Source organism: Colobus angolensis, unplaced genomic scaffold (assembly GCF_000951035.1).
Source record: "Colobus angolensis palliatus isolate OR3802 unplaced genomic scaffold, Cang.pa_1.0 Scaffold140, whole genome shotgun sequence".
In the NCBI taxonomy this organism is placed as follows: Eukaryota; Metazoa; Chordata; class Mammalia; order Primates; family Cercopithecidae; genus Colobus; species Colobus angolensis.
This window is the reverse complement of record NW_012114489.1, coordinates 6,993,113-7,003,971: the sequence shown is the minus strand read 5'-3', so window position 1 is coordinate 7,003,971 and position 10,859 is coordinate 6,993,113. Positions and strand designations below refer to the sequence as shown.

Here is a 10,859-nt window from a genome sequence, read left to right as displayed (position 1 = left end):
TCGGCCTCCCAAAGTGCTGGGATTACAGGCTTGAGCCACCGCGCCCGGCCACAAAGTCATTATTTTTAAAGCACTTTTTCTAAAAACCTTCATTTTTATTTACTTAACTCATGTATAAGCAGGCAAAAAGAATGTAACTTGGTTTGAAAGTTTCTACTACAGAAACACAGCAAAAATTCTTTATAGTTAGGCTTGTAACTTCCTTGCCACTGGCAATATTTACAAGCCTCACTCCATAGATCCGTACAATATGTGTTCACATGTGATTATTTAAATTTAAGTTAAATTAAATCAATTATATTTCTCAGTAGCAATGGCCGTATTTCAAATGCTTTATAGCTCCACATAGCTAGTGATTACCCTATAGGACAATATAGATACAGAAAAGTTTCAACATCACAAAAATTTCTATTGGACAGAGCTATATTAGATCACACTAAATTATCAATATTCAACTTTAACAAGATTGGCAAAAGCCATTATTTTTATTATAAATATCTATTTATCCAATACTACCTCATTTATACAAAAAGAAAGAGAGGTTAGCACAGGGTTTTATTAAAAGATATGAATACATGCCAAAAATTTTATTTCTTCTTATTCACCGAGGAAACTGGCACATGTTGTAACCAGTTCATAGGATTATTTTCTATAGGTATTTTATTTGTGGTTATTATGGGGATTAAATAAAGTTATAGGAGTCTATTTTAAACTGATAACTTAAATCACATAAAAGATCTCTACTCCTTTACATCTCTCCCATACACACACTTTATGTTACTGATGTTGCAAATGACATCTTTTTATATCATGTATCTATTATTATGGATCTATAGGTTTTTAAAATGGTTTTGTATTTTAAATTATATACCAGAATTAAAAGTGATTTACATATTAACATTATAATACTGCATGATTCTATATTCGTCTATATATTCACTTTTATCAAAAATTTTAATATTTTTATATGGTTTCATGTTGTCTAGCATCCTTTCAACTTACATGATATTCTTTAGCATTTTATGTAGGGCAGGTCTAGTGGTGATGAATTCCTGCAGCTTTTGTTTACCTGGGAAAGTCTTAATTTCTCCTTTTTTGGGGGCGTGGGGGTGGAGTTTTGCTCTTGTCACCCAGGCTGGAGTGCAACAGCACGATGTTGGTTCACCACAACCTCCACCCCCCAGGTTAAAGCAATTCTCCTGCCTCAGCCTCCCTAGTAGCTGGGATTACAGGCGTGCACCACCACACCCAGATAATTTTTGTATTTTTAGTAGAGATAGGGTTTCACCATGTTGGTCAGGTTGGTCTCAAACTCCTGACCTCAAGTGATCTGCTCACCTCAGCCTCCCAAAGTGCTGGAATTACAGGCATTAGCCACCATGCCTGGCCTCTCCTTCATTTTTGAAGGACAATTTAGCCAGATATAGTATTCTCTTTTGACTGTTCTTTTTTGTTCAGTATGTTGAATATATCATCCCACACCCTTCCGATCTGCAAGGTTTCTTCCCCCCTCTCCCCTCAATTTGAGAGCAGGTACTGTTTATTAACTGACCAGCTTAGAAAAATAATCATGGTAGACACCTTAGTTCATTCTTCTAATAAGCCTGTTGATCTGGTCCTCCCTGTTGCCAGCATCTCCACCTTCTACAAAATGGGTGGTCTTTTTCTTCATTCCACCTCGTGGAGAAGATAATTTGAAGGGCCACAGGAAGTTATTTGCCTCCTTGAAGCACTTTACAACAGTATAGATCTCATGAATCAGATCCTCCCTGCAGATGATGCCATATTTACCAAGAGATCGAGCAATCAAAGTGTTATCTGTCAAAGCAATTCGCTTCTCATTGATTTTGCCATAACCACGCTTATAGATTAGCTCATTTACTGACTTCAGATTGGGGTACCCCCATGCAATATATGGCTCTACAATCCTCAGCATGTTAATCGAAGCCTTGTTGAGCTTCACAAAGGTTCCAATGAAGATTTGACGAAAGCGAAGAAGCTGCAACACCTTTCGGACCTTTGGGCTCACGCCATTGATACCTCTGATCCTGATGACAAATGCCAATTTGGGTTCAGCAGGTATATAGAAGTTGCCAGCTTTTCTTGCCATCCTTGCCATTCGAATTTCAGTTCTGTACATCTGCCTATATTCCTTGTGGTAGTGCTTCGCTTTTTAATAGATAAGCTTCCTCCTTGCCTTTCGAAGCATCTTTTGGGGAAACTTCTTTCTCACGAGCTTGATCTTCAGCTCTGTGAAACTCCTTCGCTTTTTCTTAAGGGTTTCTGGTACAGCAGGAACCTCTTCCTTCTTCTCTTCTACACCCTCCATGGTTCCAGTGAGAAAAAGAGCTTTTTTTTTTTTTCCTTTTTATTTTTTTTTTGAGATGCAGTCTCACTCTGTCGCCCAGGCTGGAGTGCAGTGGCGCAGTCTTGGCTCACTGCAAGCTCTGCCTCAGGGGTTCATGACATTCTCCTGCCTCAGCCTCCCGAGTAGCTGGGACTACAGGTGCCTACCACCATGCCCGGCTAATTTTTTGTATTTTTTTTTTTTTTTTTTTTAGCAGAGACGGGGTTCAGGATGGTCTAGATCTCCTGACCTCGTGATCCGCGCACCTCGGCCTCCCAAAGTGCTGGGATTACAGGCGTGAGCCACCGCGCCCGGCCAAGGTTTCTGCTAAGAAATCCACTGATCACTTGTCAAAGCTACCTTGTACATGATGAGTCATTTTTCTTTTGAATTTTTAAAGGCATAGTATGACTTATTTCAAGATGTAATTATAGTGTGTCTCTGTGTGGATCTTTTGGGGTTTCTCCTAGAGTTCACTGAATTTCTTGGATTTATATTTGTATTTCTTTCCTCCATTTTGGGATGTTTTAGCCATTTTTTCTTAATTGAGTTCTCTGTCCCTCCATCTCTCTCTTCTCCTTCTGGCACATCCATAATGCATATATTGGCCCACCTGATGTCTCATAAGTCCCTTAGTCTCTCTTCGTATATGTTCATTCTTTTTACTTTTTGCCCCTCTGACCTGATAATTTTGAATAACAAGTCTTGAAGTTCATTGACTCTTTCTTCCACATAGTCAAGTCTGCTGGTAAACCCCTCCAGTGACTTTTTTCAATTCAGCTATTATATTCTTCAAGTCCAAATTTTTTGTTTTTTTTTATAGTTTCTACGTCTTCAGTGATATTTTCATTTTGTTCATTTTTTTCCTGATTTGGTTTAATTGTCTGTTTTCTCTCTTAGCTCACTGAGCATCTTTAAAAGTTATCTTTAATTCTAAAATTTTAAAATTCCATTCTAAAATTTCAACATGAACACAGAAATAAAAACTCATTAGTCTAGATATCTGCTTTCTGGTGGGCATGAAATTCTTCACTGACTTGAGCTCAAACTAGACAAATAAGATAAATAGAAAACCCTACCAACCAAGATTCTCTGTCGTCTTACACCCAACAGAGAAAATAACTCTTTAAACCATTACTGCATCTACAGAACTCATCAAATGATAAGACATTGAAGCCAAATTTTCAACTACTCTTGCCAGTGATGTGCAATAACTTCACCTAAGAGCATAAAACTAAATTCCCAACCTTTCCTGCCAGCAATCAGAAATAACTTACTGGCTGAAAACAAACCAAAAGCAAAACACAAAATTAGTAGAGTGGAAAATAAAAATAAGAAAGACAGTCAACAAAATTATTTAGTCCGAAATCTTAGGTAGAAGCCTAGGTTTAAACTGCTCATTAGGTGCCCTTCTCTGATGAGAAAGTATATCTGGCTCTAGTAAGCAAATCATTGGGCATCTTGGTGGGAATACCTCCACAAATACTAAAAGATAATTTTCAGAAAAGGTAAAACAATGACTAATACAGATATAAAAATGAAAATGAGCATGTACTAAAAATATTATTTTTATTCATTCAATAAGAAAACCAGATAGATTTTATAACTAGTTCAAAGAAAAATTAAAAAGCACAAATTTCTGGGAGTAAGAGAATTGAATTTCAAATGGAGGCAAAGCTAGCTTACCCACAGTTAGGATACAAGTCTTTGGAAATTTCGTGAAATGAGACAAAATGTAGAGAGTTATAGAATAGCTGAAAGGCAATGAAAGACTAGAATCTAATAATCCACAAGCCTGTGCTATATGTGATAATGCATGCTCTTCCATTGAAACACATATTTTCCCCTCTCTTAGTAAACAAAATGAAATAGCAAAAACTTATGAAATTATGAATCATGAGGGAAATAGTATTAAAATTTACCAAATAATGATTGAGGCTTATTCGGCCCCTTAGAGCTGGTACTCAATTTAGAAATTATTTAATATTTTCCATTTCTTCGGTTTTAAACTTTCAAAGCACTGATGCAAATGAAGTAATCCTCTTTTGCTAGGTAGTTATTTCTCTGTTAAGAAAATTCTTAACAATTAGAGCTATTCAAAAGTGGCATGTCTGCCCCTGTAGTGAGATTCCCAACACTAAGGATATTCAAACAAAGCTTAGCTGACTAGTTACTAAGAATTTCTTACAAGGGAATTCCTGCACTGTGTGGGAGGTTGGATTCCATGACCTTTAAGTCCTCTTGCAATTCTAAACTCTATGGTTCAACTCTAGATGTCCTAATATCACAGATTACTCTCCTTTAAAACAATTTAGCTTAAAGTCCTAGTCACATTTTAATTTCCATTGCTGTTTAAATTCAAACAGTTTAAAATCATACACTGACAAAAATACAATCTGTAGGTTCTGGATATAATATGCTGATTCATATATGAATTGAATAATTTTAATTTTCACTGTAAATGTCCATTAGCAGACTGCAGAGAGAACTTCTCAGCATGATCTCGCAGCATGGTCCAAAGAAAAAGAACAGAGCCTGCCATAATGTTTAAAAGCAAGAGAATCAGAGAAGTTCACTTGGGAGGTGAATTCCTCCACAGTTATGCTTTTGTAAAGATTTCAGCCTTAGGGTCCTGTTCATTCCTGTCTCTCATTCAATCTCCATATTTCAGAACACAAAATACGTATCTGTTTGAAATTGTACAGAGTAATTTTCTCTGTCTCAATGTTAAATCCAAGAGTAGTATTAAAAGTTGAGTGCATTTTTCTTGAATATGTATTCCACAAACTACTAAAACTTCTCACTAAAATGACTGAAATTTGGGAATAATAGGAAAACATTTTCACATTTTGAAAGATGACTTTTTTCTCTGAAAGACTGTACTATATTTGACATATATCATGCATTCACAGAATTACTAAATCTAGTTAAGCTGACTTAGAAATCATCTATTCCACATTAATAAAACTACCAATACTTTCATAGTTTTCATATATGATTTTTCAATTTCTTAAAACTACTCCTGACCAAATGTAAATTAATCTTTATTTACCTTCCTTTCTTTTTTATGCCTCTCTTTTGACAATGTCATTTATTATTATAATTTTTTATATATTAGGTATTGTCATAACTCTCCCACTGGACTTTAAATCCTTGAATAAAACATGACTTATTTTGCATTCCTCTTCCTTTACAAAGACCAGTATCCTAAGCATAACTCAGTAGCTTTAAAGAATATTTTATATTTCTCTTAATTATTAATTCAATAGATTCTGATTGTTAGAACTGTTAAGCAATATGAGGTCTCACTGTATAACTCAAGGCACTGATCATTTCTGGTTTTTAGATTTCATGGTTAATTGTTAAACTGTCTGAATGGAAATCATCTATGAAAATGCAAGAGAAAAATAAAAGAACCATAAAAAATTCATTAGCTTTTAATAATTAAAAATGTTAATGATGACTTCGTTATAAATTATAAAAACAAACTATTGCACCTTCTACTTCAGTTTGATGTCATAGTGTAAATGACTATGAGTTTGATTTTTTTTTTTTACTATGGACATTCAAGTTTGAATTCTAGATTAACCACTAAATTTTGGTGACATATTTGGCCTTTCCAAGTCTCAATTTCAACACCTAAGACTGGATAATAATTCATACCACATAGGGTTGAGATAAAGTGATCACGTGCAGTGCTCAACTGAGGGCCAGGCAATCACTAAATGATACCTATTATTGGATGAGACTTATTTCTCTATATTGACCATGTTGAACTTTACCAGAGTCCTCCAATCCTGAAAAACAATGATGGTTAAAGATGTCTTCCCATCCTTTTACTTCTGGAGGCTTACTGCCTTTTCTGTATGGCTTAGATAAAACTCACAGATGCCCCTCTTGTTTACTTAGACAAGGCCAGACACGGACCCTCCAAATTCCCAATGTTTATCCCACAAATGATTAGATGAACTGTTTGTATCCTCTGACTAATCTGGATAAGATACCTACCAGTTTGGCTTCACCAAATTTAACTAAAGCTTCTCTCTTTCCTTCAGGTCTCTGAACTTTGGCACATGCACACAGCCTGAGCCAGCATACAACTTCTCCTTAAGAGGCCTCCTGGACCATTGACTTATGTTAGCGAAAAGCATTCCCTAATCAACTGTATGATCATGCCATCATGCCACCCTTTCATACCACTTCCCTACATCTAGTTCTTCCTAACTTTGCTCACTATCCACTAAAAACCAAAATCTCAGGGACTTATTTGGCTTCTCTGTGTCTCAATTTTGACACCTAAAAATGGATAACAATTCATACCACTTAGGGTTGAGATAAAGTAATCATATGCAGTGCTCCGGTGAGGGTCAGGCAAAGAAAAGATTTTTACCTGACTTTGAAAACACAAATCTCATAGCTAGAGCATTCTTCTTACTGCAATAATCCCTCTCCCAGCTCTTACAATAATCCTTCTGAATAGAGCCTCTCCTTATCTATGTCTGGATTGTTTATGCTTGACAATATCTGTATTATGTGGCTTAATTACTATTTATTTCTATTAAATTATATTTTAACGCAAACAGAGAGATGAATAAGCATAATATTTATTTGACAATCTTTCATAGAATGTGTGTTTTATCTACTTTATTGAACTGTGGACACCAGAATGATGTTTGGTCTAATTTACTTTCAAAATGACATGCTTGCAACTAGAAGCTTTAAACAGGATGAAGTCAAGGTACTTTGAAGATGGAAACAATAAGTTTATTGCTACATGGATTCCTGTAATTACTGGCTTCACAATTGGAGATTACTATCCTCCATCTCTAGGATTCATTTTAACTCTCGTCTCCTGACTCAAAATACATGATTAAAAAAACATTTCCTGTTTTATCACAGTGTTTTAAAGAAAGGTATTAGAGCAGGCAAATCAATTCCTAGTTACATCATTTTGTCCATTATTTTGGTGAATCATATATTAGAATAACTATGATAATGGGATCAGTATGTATTAAGTATGACAGAGTAGCATTCTCAAAATCGATGTATTCCCTACTCACTGACTTATAAACAAGAATATGAAACACACAAAGACAGGATTCCAAAACAATCTATTAATTATTTAATATCTTCAGTGTTTTTCATATAAGAAGTGAACCAGAAACACTGTAAGCATGGATTCTGTTCTGCTAAATAGATGGCCTTACTCTTGAAGTTGGAAAATTAGGTTTGGATAGTTATTTCATTTAGAAAACAAGTTCAAAAATAACTTTCTTTTACATAACATTCCAGGACAGATCTCACTTCTGGCTGCCCATCAGAATCACCTGGTGAGATTTAAATGTAAATATAGATGCTTGGGCCTCACCCTAAAGCTCCTAAATTAGAAATATTGAAAGTAGAGGCCAGGAATTTATGGATTTCAAACTTTTGCCGAGTGATTTTGTTACATGGTGAGGATTAAGCAACATGTAAGGCTATAAAGCCTTTTTGGCCTCTGATAATCAATAAAATTGGATTATTATAGTCTTTAGAGATACCTACATTTCTCTTGCCTTAAATATGAGTTTCTCAGGAAAATAAACAGTCCATAGCTGGTCTGTACTCCTGACTCCTTCAAGTATCAAAAATGAATCACAACTGAAAAATAAAATCAGTTTTATTCTTGTGAAAGGACAGACAGAATAATACAAGTCTTGTAGAAAATCTTGATTTAATAGTTGGACTGGCTTTTATGTTGTTAGGTTTTTTTTTTCCATCAAGAATAAAATGAGGGTGCATTTCATTCAATAAGATTTAAATTAAGCATTGATACACAAATGAACTGCAGCTTGCACGTTTCTGTTGCTGCCAATTCTAAATTCAGTTCTAAGAAGAGAAGCATCATCCATGTTTGCAAAGCTACAGCTGCCAGCTTGGGGCCAGTGGAGGGAATCAAGTTAGGGTGAGCGCAGAATCAGCAGCTTGAGGGTTAATCATGCTTTGTTTGCCAAGGTGGTATGCCTGAACCTTTGCTCTGATGGCTAATTTGTTCCTCTGATGTGACAGAGATATCTAATGCTCTTCTCAATCTGGTTCTTTTTTCCCTCCCAGCCACATGAAAGAATGGTAATTCTTTGCCACCTTGCCCTTGGCAGGATCATGAGAATAATTCTGGCCAAAGAGTTGTGGACAGAAATGTACATCACTTCTGGACGATAGCATTTAATTAAACTGCAAGATTTTCTAGCACTCCCCTTCCTCCTGCCACAGTGACCGGGAGCATTCCACTTGGTGGAGTCTTCCTCAGGCCTGAGTCTGGGATAGCATGCAACATGGCCCACGTTCCATCTTAGTCCATTCTGTGTCCCTATAAAGGAATACCAGAGGCAAAGAACACAGATTTATTTGGCTCATGGTTCTGTAGGCTGTAAAAGAAGCATGGAGCCAGCATCTTCTTCTGATGAGGGCTTCAGGGAGCTTCTATTCATGGTAGATGGCAAAGGGGAGCAGACAATACATAGCAAAAGAAGAAGAAAGAGAGAGGTGCCAGGCTCTTTTTAACACCCGCTTCTTAAGGGAATAAATATAGGATGCTTGGGTCTCACCCTAAACCTCCTAAATTAGAAACATTGAAAATAGGAGCCAAAAATTCACATATTTCAAACTCTTGCCAAATGATTTTGTTACATGGTCAGGATTAAGGAACATGTAAGGCTATAAGGCTTTTTTGGCCTCTGATCATCAATAAAATTGGGTTACTATAGTCTTTAGAGATACCTACATTTCTCTTGTTTTAAATATGAGTTTCTCAGGAAAATAACAGAATGAGAATTTACTCATTACCATGAGGATGCCACCAAGCCACCAAGCTGTTCATAAGAAATCCACCCCCATAATCCAAAGACCTCCCATCCCACTAAGCCCCACCTCCGATATTGGAGTTCCCATTTGAACATGAGATTTGGAGCAGACAAATATCCAAACCATATCAGCCACCAACTCCATCCTGAAATAGACATGCAGCAAGAGCTAAACGCAAACATATCTTTTTTTTTTTTTTTTTTTTAACAGTTTTAGCCCATTCATATTTGGGGCTGTTGATTACTACAACGTAACCTAGACTATTCTGACTGATACAGCAGGGCAGGTTGATGGAAATCCATTACAAGATGCAAAGTTATCAGAAGCACAACATATATCTACTTTTGGAGCATTCATTTTTACTTTTGTGTTGTACCTATTCTTTAACTCTCTAGAGGTATTCTCCTTCCGTAATCTAAAAGTCAATGCTAAAGGAAGAAAATGGGATTAATCATGTATGCCTAATCATGAGTTAAAGTCAATGTGCTCTTTCTATCCATATATTACATTTTATAAATTATTCATAATTTTAATCAACCTTACTTCTATGAATTGCACTATTAATGATTCTTAGAAGTTGTTTTCTAGGTTGAATAAAATTCTTAACTGCTGAAAATCCACAATCATTAATCTATGAGAATATTACCATCTTCTTTCCCTGTGACGCCTTAATCAAAGCTTACACCCATCAATAAGTAGAGAAATCAACATGGTTCCTTCTGATTATATACCAAGAAATTTGGCTTGATATTTAGATAGAAGAAAGACTTCTATCTGGATAACCTCAATTTAAACTGATTACTGTTCTGAATTCTTCCCATTCTTTCTTTAGAGGTATCAGAAAAGCAAATGTAACACAAGCCAGCAGATTCCTATTTACTGCTAACTCATGCCAACTTGGAAATGAAACCAAGAACATCTTAAATCTAAATGAAAGCATGAAATGAGAAAACACAAAGTACCACTTGTACTGCCAGCTTCCTTATAATAACACCATGTTCATTATAAGGATGCTGGTTCATTGAAAAATATTTCAGTTGATACAAACATTATTGAAAGTGTGAATTACACACCAAACATATGGTTCTCACATAGTCACTTAAGTTTGGCATGAAATAATTAACTCAAGATAACCTAGTGTGTATCATTGTCTCCTAGATAACTGATGCTTGAATGTTTCTTCCATTTATCATCATTTGCACATATCTGAAACATATATTTGGGACATATTATAGCCATGAAGGTTGTAATTTATGCAGGGAATACCTGTAGAAGTTTATATTTCTGTTTATTTTCTATATTTTAAATACCAGTAGTATGTGAATAAAAATGATGGTGGATACTTCAGGCTTAATGCTATGCTACTATGAATGTATGTATTTTCATGTTGACTACAACATTTTCCACATTTCATTGAGAATGAGGCCTTCATTGGAAGTGGAACAAAAACACTTTCTAAAAAGCAATGAATAAGGCCCTGAGTATGAAAATCTCAACCACTTATTGTTATGTGTTGACAGTCAGGCACTGCAAAACACAGTATATCTGCTGTGTCACTTGGCCCTTGATTATTGAGTTCTTCTCCCTCAAATGTTCAGATATTGTGATTTCCTCATTCTCCTTAAACTATATTCTTTCTTTTTCCCCCATCCATCTCACAAAGAAGATA

General features: G+C 35.6%; 1 protein-coding gene and 1 pseudogene across 2 annotated transcripts in view; both read right to left on the bottom strand.

Annotated features, from left to right (window-relative positions):
- The window catches only part of IL1RAPL1 (interleukin 1 receptor accessory protein-like 1), a 1,423,595-nt gene that overhangs the window by 1,115,882 nt on the left and 296,854 nt on the right, over positions 1–10,859 (bottom strand). The window lies entirely within an intron of this gene.
- On the bottom strand, positions 1,519–2,329 carry LOC105506867 (annotated as a pseudogene). Its single transcript, XR_001001001.1, has one exon. The product of XR_001001001.1 is annotated as a 60S ribosomal protein L7 pseudogene (transcript).